Source organism: Talpa europaea (assembly GCF_964194135.1).
Source record: "Talpa europaea genome assembly, chromosome: 2".
Taxonomy (NCBI): domain Eukaryota; kingdom Metazoa; phylum Chordata; class Mammalia; order Eulipotyphla; family Talpidae; genus Talpa; species Talpa europaea.
Window position 1 is genome coordinate 123,498,407 of NC_140068.1, and position 9,423 is coordinate 123,507,829.

Consider the following 9,423-nt stretch of genomic DNA (forward strand, 5'->3'; position numbering starts at 1 on the left):
TTTGCACTGCTGGAGCTGGATCCAGACTTTGTCCACACTGTGCTCTGATGAATAACTGTCATCTATGAAACTTCTGAAGAAACACAGGAGTTTTATAATCATTCCCTTTTTCATACCGAACCCAGTGATGCTCCGTGCGGGGCTTCAAGTGTGAGTCTTAGAATTTCCTTCCATGGACCGGGAAGACCTCCTCCTGAAGGCCCGTCTGGAGCGGCGCCTCTACCCTTACGGGTAGAGATTCCACCCCTCCTGTAACGGCCGAGTCCCTGGAGTGACCCCACGAGAAAGCTCCTGGCCGGGCTTCCTCTGCTGACTGCCCCGTCCCCAGCGAGCACAACACACCCTCGCCCCCAGACCCCGGCCTGGGCCCGCGGGGTGGCTGCCCCCACAGCTCGCCAGGGCTCCCCCTGGACTCCTGCTTCCCCTTCCCTGCCTCACAGACCTGCCCCTGCCTGGGCGGCCCTCCCACCCCTGGGCCTGGTGCACCCCACATGCCCCAATCCCTGGGCTCCGGCCACGTTGCTCTGGGGCCCGCCATGGGATGAGCAAAGCCCCAACTCAGCCGCCCCAGGAAATGGCCGGCCGGGACCACGCACCGTCGCGCCAAGGGGGCAGGTCACTTTGCCTAGACTGAGGTGACTTCAGCACATCTGGTCAGCGTGAGAGTGACCACCGATGGCAGTTTCCGGCACCCCTGCCCGGCCCCTGTGCGGGATGGAGGGGCTGACCGCGTGGGCGTGAGGAAGTGTCCCAGCGACTGCGCGGGAAAGAGGAAGGAGGGATTCTGGAAGGTACTTCCGGGTGAGGATTTGAACATCTCAAAGTATCTGTGAGCTTGTCTTGGTGGAGACGGATACACAGATGCCGACTTGTAGCCGATGGTGCACCCGCACCCAGGGGCGCCCGCCTGAGTGAGAGCAGGCCGTTGTGCTGGGGACGAGGGCGCGTGCCAGGGTGAGGACGCGTGCCAGAGTGGTGCTGCGGGGATGGCACGGGCGCCTGGGGCTGGTCAGGCAGTGGAGGCTGGGGCCTGGGGAGTGGGGAGGACAGCCTGGGGCGCAAAGAGGTCTTGAGGCCAGTCCTGGGCCTGCATGTGCTCCCAGGGCCGGGACTGGAAGCCTGGGGAAGCCTGCTCTGGCCGGCTGGCTCCGGATGCAGCTGGGGCGCGTGTCTGCCATGGCCCTGCTGCCTCTTGGAGGTGACGTTTTCCGGCCTCTCCTCCGTCGCACGTCTGCCGGGGCGAGGGGCCCCTCAGATGTCAGCACACCTGAGCCGGGCGCCCCCCCAGGCTCCTCAGGCCAAGCCTCAGGCTGGTCGCCTGCTGGCACGTGAGTGCTGGGGTGACCTTGTGGGGCTTGCGTGCCAGTGCCCTTTGCCGGCCACCCTCACGTGGCAGTGCTGATGGGGTGGGTGGCCTGGGTGTCCCCAGGTCCCGCTGTACCCTGTGCTCTCACCTGCTGGAACCCACCCACCTGCCTGCTCGCCTGCTCCCTGGGTGCCTGCACTGCTCTCCTCCCCTGGCCGCGGCGTGCCAGGCGAAGAGTGGGGGCCCAGTGTGAAGACCTCACGGAAGAAGCCTGCCCACAGGCCGGGGTGCAGCTTGTTTTCTTCCCCATCTCTAGCAGTGAGAAAGACGGTGATGGAGAGGGGCTAAGGCCAGCCAAGGCCGCAGCCGCAGGGCGCGTGCTGCCCGCGAGGAACAGGAGAGCTGCGGGCTGGGCCATCAGGGGGCCAACTCGGGTGGAGTGTAGTGGACCCCACCCAGCCCAGGACCCTGCCTGGGACCCCATCCAAGAGCCTGGACACTCTTCCCTGCAGCCTCACCCCCATGAACTCAGGTTTCCTGGCGCCGCGGGCACCCCAAGACCCGGTGGTGCCAGCTAGAGCTTGCAGCGGCTCCTCACCCAGTGCCCCAAAATGCACCTGTGCGTGTGCAGCCACCCGTGCTCCTGAGCGTGTTCACAGCGGGCACTCGTGCACGCGCCGCGCCCTTGCCGTCTTCTGTCTGCAAGTTTTCTGAAAAATATACACACGGATAACATTATTTTGGAAAATAAGTTATTAAGTCAAGCACAAGTGCATTGTGAGGCAGTGCCCCCCCATGCAGCAGCCTCTGGTCCTGCTGGTAAGAGGGGGGCGGGGGCATGTGGAGGGCTCCGCTCAGGCCTTTCCAGGCTGAGATGCTGCGTTTTCCTTGTGGAGTTGGGAGACACCCTCGGCGCAGGTGCTCTGGTCGCTGGAAGTTGGCCTGGGTGGGGGGGTCTCACCGTGTGGGTGAGTGGATGTGCTCTCGTGGGCACACCTGAAACTGCAGTGTGAAGCGGAAGGCCGCTGGCACCCGTCTCAGGATGGGCCCCTGGGTACCTGCTCCCTAGATTTTCAAGAAACACCCATTTGTTTGAGTCAGTCCAGTTCAGCATCTCCGGGGCCATCCTAAGCTACATTTTAAAAAAGTTTTCCAAAGAACTGCTTGGGTCCCAGGGGTGCCCCCGTGCTGAGCCCCCTGGGCAGCGGGGAGTCTCAAAAGTTTGCTTTTGTTGATTATTAACTCGTAGGCAAACTGTGGAAGAATACCTGGGAGGAGGATTCCCCGAAGGCCAGGCCCCAGGAGACCTGGGTTGTTGAAAGGTGGAGCATGTTCCAGCCGCATCACCCGCAGAAGATGGCCAGTCGCAGCAGCCAGGGCCAGCGTGCAGGGCGGAGGGCAGCAGGGCCGAGCCGGCAGCAGAGAGGACCGTGGGCGCCGTGTGCCAGGGAGATGGACAGGTAGGCCCAGGGCTCAGAAGGCCACCAGGAGAGGTGTGTTTGGAGCCAGAGGCCATGCCTGTGGGTGAGGGACTGCGAGCCTGAGGCTGCAGGCCCTGCGGATACTCTGTCCAGGTGGGATCGCCCGCCCTGTGGTGCCTGGAGAGCAGCAGGGAGGCCCTAGCCCAGAGGCGCCTGGTGGCCCTGGATGGCGGGAGGTCTGTGGTACTGGGGCCTGTTTATTTCCATAAAGGCTCCAGGGAAGCTGTGAAATGAGATGTGGGGCTGGCGCCTGGGAGGTTCTGTCTCGGGGCGGGTCTTGTTGGCTGAGCTCATTGTAAATCAGGTGATCCAGTCCCTGGGATAGCCAGGACTTGATGTCAGCCCCAAGCAGGTCTGCACCCCCACCCCCATCACCCCACCACCTGCTCGCACCCCCACCCCTGCCACCCCCCACCCCCGCCAACCCCCCACCCTGTCACCCCGGCACCCCGTCCTGCCCCAAAGGGCTAGGCCCAGCAGGTCCTTTTTCCCTTGTGTCTTTGACTGCGTTTGAGGGGGACTTTAGGTGACTCAGAAATGGGGCCAAATGCCCTGTGACCCAACCACGTTGCCCATGCTGACCCCGTCAACCAGGCCCTGGTGGTCTCGGCATTTAAATTCTGCCTTTGTCCGGTCACTGCTCATGTCACGGAAGTGGAAGCAATGTCAGGAAAGGACCATGTTCCAAAGTGAATTGCATCACTCGCTGCCCTGTGGGGTCACGCTTCCCCTCAGCCTGGGCTCCTGGACTGGCCTGGGGTCAGCCTGCCCCGGGGCAGGGCCCAGGAACAGCAGTGAGCAGAGAAGGCCAGAGACTGTGGTCTGTGCTGTGCGCAGGAGCTGAGATGGGGTCAGAACAGAGACCCAGAGGTCTGGTGCCTCTGAGGAGGAAGGGGAGCGGCTGGGAGGGAGCAGGGCAGGCCGGCCCTAGGCACAGAGAGCAGACACCATGCAGCAGGGCCAGCTCCTGGGCGCAGCCAGCAGGTGGAGCCAGGGGCCTTTTTCACTGTAGAGCTCCAGGGACCATGGCTCCGGAGCCCTGAACTGGCCACTCTCTGCAGCCTCATGCCCAAGCCCCTCGCCAAATCGTCTGCTTTGTGCGCTCTGGTTTCCACCCTAGCAGAGGCCTCTGCTGTGGCAGCTGCTCTGTCCACTTTCCCAGGAGGAAGGACGGGTGTGCCTGGGGCGCAGGGAGACTACAGCAGTCGGGTGGGAGGGGCGGTGCTCCTTGGGGGGATGCGGCATTTCCGAGGGGGGGGTTGTCGGTTAATTTGGGCAAGAGACCAAATAAAGCCACAGCCAGCTCAGGTGCAACCTCTGGGGGAGAGGGGGGGAGAAGGGGGTGATGCACCACCCATCGGGCTCCCGGGGAGACAGAGGGGGGCGGTGAAGGAGGGCCTCCGGGTACTTCAGCTTCATCACTTTCCTACACAAAAAGTCTTGGAAGGTTTTGGAGAAGCGCCTGAAATAGTCACTAGGGGAGAGGGAGGGACATGGAAGGGCCTGCGGCTGGAGTCCTGGGCCTGGGCATTACAGAGGTGACATCACGCTCAGTCCTTGATGAGGGAAGCCCCTGATGGCGGGTGGATGCTGGCTTCATCCAGAACTAGGCTAGACCTTGAAAAAAAGGAGGGGTGACTTGTTGACTGGACACAAAATCCGATCACTAAGCTGGTGTCCACCTGGGTGAGAAGGTACCAGTGGAGATGCAGGCTGGCTCAGCCCTGGCCACACAGACACACACAGACACACTCAGATGCTCAAGTACCTGGAGGAGGTGTCCATAAACACTGAGGGCAGAACACAGTCTCCCGGGGCTGGGAGACGGGCCAGGTGTGACCTGTTTCCAGATGAGGGTCACCTGTGGGAGGAAAGGGCCCAGGCCCTTTCCAGGAAAACATAGCTATTAATTTTTTAAAGGTTTATTTATTTATGCATAAAGAACTGGGGTACAGGCCAAAGGTTGGGGGTGGGTGGGTGAGAGGATTTACCAGAGACCAGAGACAGAGTGGGGAGCAGAACAGGTGCATCTACTGAAACACGCTGCTGAGGGAAGCAGCGGGGAGACAGAAGAGGTCTGCCTCGCCCTGTGGGTCACTCCCTGGCCGGGGATTGAACTCATGCCTTAGTGGCTGGGGACAGCTTCACAGTGCTGAGACTTAACCCTCGCGCCACCAGGGAGGCCCGGCTATTAATTGTATTTCCTGTGTTTGGCTCAGTGAGCCCCTTCTTACCTGGGGTGTTGAACCTGAAACTTCTAGATCTCAGAGAGCCTGGTGAGTGGAGCTTGCTGAGGCCCTCCCCCAACTCTTGCGCCCCTTTCGCCTAATGGGTTGAAACCACAGTGGTCTAAAAGCCAGGTGGAGCCGCGCACGTTCTTCCAGAAAGCTGTCGTGGAGACGGGAGTGCTCGAAGACAGTCTCTCATGTTCCAGATAGCACCGAGGATTTTCATGCCTTGTCCGCAGTGCTTTCCAAGGTCTCTTCCCCTCCGCAGGCGATGGAGCCCCCAAATGTGTCTGCTGTCACTGAGTTTCAGCTGCTGGGATTCCAGAACCTTCTCGAGTGGCAGTCCCTGCTGTTTGCCATCTTTCTGTTCATCTACCTACGTGCTGACGGTGGTGGGGAACGTCGTCATCATTGCCGTGGCGAGCCATGACCGGCGGCTGCACACGCCCATGTACACGTTCCTCAAGCACCTGTCCTTCCTGGAGGTCTGGGACACCTCCACCGTCGTGCCGCCGCTGCTCGCCGGCCTGCTGTCCCCGGGCCGTGCCATCTCCTTCCCCGCCTGCATGGCCCAGCTCTACTTCTTTGTGTTTTTCGGGGCCACCGAGTGCTTCCTCCTGGCCACGATGGCCTATGACCGCTACCTGGCCGTCTGCAGCCCCCTGAGCTACCCCCTCCTGATGCGCCCCAGACCTGCGCCAAGCTGGTGGCCGTCTCCTGGGTGACCAGGGTGGGCACGGGGTCCTGCCCTGCCTGATGATCTCCAGGCTGGACTTCTGTGGCCCCAACCGGATCAACCACTTCTTCTGCGACCTGCCCCTCCATGCGGCTCTCCTGCTCCCGCGTCTACCTCACCGAGATGGTCGTCTTCGCCCTGTCCATCGCCGCCTGCGCGTGTGCCTCCTCCCCACCCTCGTGTCCCACGTCTTCATCGTGGCCGCCATCGTAAGCATCCCCTCCGCCTCCGGCCCGCGAAGACCTTCTCCACGGCGGCTCCCACCTGGCAGTGGTCACTGTCTACTCGGGGACCACGATCTCCATGTACGTGCGCCCCAAAGCCCACCTGTCCCCTGAAATCAACAAGATCATTTCCGTCTTCTACACCGTGGTCACCCCACTGCCGAACCCCACCCCGTCATCTACCATTTGAGGAACAAAGACTTCCAAGAGGCCGCGAGGAAAGTGATGACGAGGAGGGGCCTTGTCTGCGGCCTCAGAGCGCAGGGCAGCTTCTTGCTCAGGTGTGGCCAGTGGGTGGGGCCAGGCGCAGCCCAGTGCGGTGGGGCCCTTGGCGGGCGCTGCCCCGGCTGCCACAGGTGGGGGCTGCTTCCCCGCACCCCCCCCCAGCCCGCCGGCCGCTCGCTGGGCCCCTGCCGGCCCTGCTGTCTCGCTCTGCCCTCCGGGGTCCCGCCGTGTGGCCGCGGGCTCCGCAAGTCCCGTCCCCGTGCACGGCCGGCCCGAGCTCGTGGGGCCGCGGACAGAAGCCGCCCGGGGGCCCGCGCGGGGTGTCCTGGCGTCGCCCCGGCTCGCGGCAGGCGGCCCAGGGGCGCTTCCAAACGCCAGGCTGGTCTGCAGAGACTCAGATCCCGGGTGTGTGTTGAATGGAATCTTAGGAAAAGCAGTCAGGGCGGGAGGAGAGGGCGGGGCGGGTGAAGGGGGCAGAGGCGAGAGACGGACGGGTGGGGGGGGGAGGAGGGAACCGAGGGGGAGGGGGGCGGGGGGAGGGAGGGGGGCAGGGGGAGGGGGGCGGGGGGCGGGGGGAGGGAGGGGGGCGGGGGGCAGGGGGAGGGAGGGGGAGGGGGAGGGGGGAGGGGGCCGGGGGCTGGGGGGCGGGGGAGGGACAGGCCGCCGTGGCCCGCGTGGCCGCCCCGTGCAGCTGCCGTCCCCGCCGACTCTGGACCCGCTGTCGACGCGCCGCTGCTGACCGGCTGCCCCTGCCCCTCCCCGGGTGCCTGTCCCCGCCGGCGTGGGGGCCGGGGCGGCCTGAGGCGTCTCTGCCTCGGTGGCGTCTGTCTCCGGCCTGCAGCGGAGGCCGGCAGTGCCCGCGGCGCCCCCGCTCCCGCCCCCGCCCGGCTCGGGCCGCCCGCCGCCCTCCAGCTCGGCCCCGGCCCCAACGCGGGCCGCGGAGCTGCTCCCGCCTCCCCGGGCCCGCCCCCCAGGACGTCGTCGGGCCCGGGCGAGGCCTTCGGGCCGGGTGAGCGTGGACCAGGGCAGCGCGCGAGGGAGGCGGGGGACGGGCCGGCGCGGACCCGCCGCCCAGAGGCCCGGGAGGCCGAGGCCGGGCCCGCCAAGGGGCAGCGCGAGGGCGCACGGGGCGGCGGACGCTCAGGACCGGCCAGGGCCCCCGGCCGCCGCTTCCCGCCCGCCGCTCACCGCGGGCGCCGGCCAGCCACGGGGGCCGCCGCGGGCCGCTCGGCGAGAGACACCGGCGCCCGCAGCTGCGTGAGTGGTGGGGCGGCACCTGCAGCAAGCGACGCCCTGAGACTCCGGGCCCCGGGGCGCCTTCGGGGGCCGCCAGAGAAGAGGCGGGGCCTGCAGCCCGCGCCCCCGCCCGTGTCTGAGCGCCGCCAGCCCTGCTTATAGCCGCTCTCAGGCTGCCCCGCCCACACAGCTGATTGGACCGTTTTTCAATCCTGAGGCTGATTGGACCGTTTAGCACCAGTCAGCTGGTAGCTCACACCTGATTGGGCCAGCCCACAAGCCGGGAAGCACAGGTTGCATAAAAAGGCGCTGAGGCGCCGGTCGGCTCTGGCCCCGCTGCCCCGATGCCGGGGCCGGGCGTGGGGCGGGGCTTGGCCAGGCTCTGCGGGGAGTAGCGGGAGGGGTGACCCGCCGCGCCCGGCGATGCCCAGCGGTGGTCAGCGGCCTGCCAGGCCAGCGCTGTGGGCCTGTCCCTGACCCCCTGCCCTGGCGCCCGCTGTACGGGGAGCAGGCGGGGCTCCCTGCGCACCGAAGAGAGACCTGCGGGCTGAGGCGGGGCTTCCCCGGGTCGGGGTGGCGCTGGGGCTCGGAAATCCTCGGGGTTCCCGGGAACAGGACGCGCCCCCGAGCTAACCTGGGGCCGGGCCAGGGCCTCTCGGGCTTGACTGAGCGCGGGGCCGGGGCGGGCGGCTGCGTGGACCTGCTGGGCGGGGGGTGGGGGGCTGCGTGGGGGCTCCGGGGGCGCCATCCCGCGGCAGCCGGGACGCACGGGGCCCTGCGCGGCCGGGAGACGCGTGGGTCCCGAGGAACGGCGCGAAGGCGAAGGCGCCCGCGCGGGCTGCGGGTCGGGCGAGGGGCGCGGCGGGGGCGCCCGGGGTGCCCGAGTCCTCAGCGGAGGGGCGTCCCTGCGCCCGGCGCCCCCGCCGAGCCCGCACCGAGGCCTGAGGACTTGCGGACGCGGTGCCCGGGCGGGCGGACGCGCCCCTGGCTCTGCCCCATCCTCTGCAGCCGGCCCGGCTGAGCCGCGGGCCCGGGATGTCCTCGGAGGCTCGGACGCGCGCCCGCCGCCCCCGCTCTTTGGGGCACGGAGTTCTGTGACACCAGCCTCGTCGCCCGAGCCCGTCCCCCGCGAGGTCCGGCTCCGCGCTGCCGGGGCGGGGGGCGCAGCCCAGGTGGCCAGGGGCGCTGCTTCCCCCCAGGCGCGTCGACCCCGGAGCCGCCGGGAACGCCCCTCGGCCGGCGGGGCCCGCGGGGCTAGTCGGGCCTGACCCCCGGGCGGGCGGACGCGCCCCTGGCTCTGCCCCGTCCTCTGCAGCCGGCCCGGCGGAGCCGCGGACCTGGGATGTCCTCGGAGGCTCGGACGCGCGCCCGCCCCTCGGGCTTCTCTGCGGCCCTGGAGGAGGGTCCTCGCCGGCCGGGCTGGACAGGCAGCAGATGGACCGAGGGGCCCGAGGAGCCAAACCTGCGGGGCGGGGGCGCCTCGGGAAGCACCCGCGGTTTTTGAAAAAAAGACATGTATTTATTTATTCATGCGCACAAGAGCCGGGGTGCAGCCAGCGGCGGGGCGGGGGTGGCGGTGGGGAGACTCCCCAGGAAAGCGAGGGGCGGAGCGGGAGGATGGGCTGAGGCGCCGCTGCGGGGCGGCGTGGCCAGAGCATCGGCTGCCGCTGGGGTCTGCGCCTGGCCGACCCACTCGGCGCCCGCCTGAGCCTCGGCCCGCGGGCCCTCGGCGCTCCCCGCCTCGGAGCCGGACCTGGGGACTCTGGGGCGCGTCCCTTAACGCCCGCCTTGGCGCTGCTTCTCCTGATTTTCCCTGCAGCCCCCCACCCCTTGCGTGGAGGGGACCCCGCTGCGCCCACCCCGCCTGCGTCCAGTCCTCCGGGCGCGTGACCCGCGAGGGGGGTGGTGCGCGGGGAGCGCCAGAGCCCCTCGGAGCGGGGGCCTGGGCCTGGGAACTGAAGCGGTGGGCGGAGGACACGCGTCTCAG

General features: G+C 67.4%; 1 pseudogene across 1 annotated transcript; it reads left to right on the plus strand.

Moving 5' to 3' along the window:
* The first annotated feature begins 5,286 nt into the window (after nucleotides 1–5,286).
* Nucleotides 5,287–7,598, plus strand: LOC311188301 (olfactory receptor 11L1-like; annotated as a pseudogene). The gene is made up of 2 exons: nucleotides 5,287–6,256; nucleotides 7,175–7,598. The product of its transcript is annotated as an olfactory receptor 11L1-like (transcript).
* Nucleotides 7,599–9,423: the final 1,825 nt, after the last annotated feature.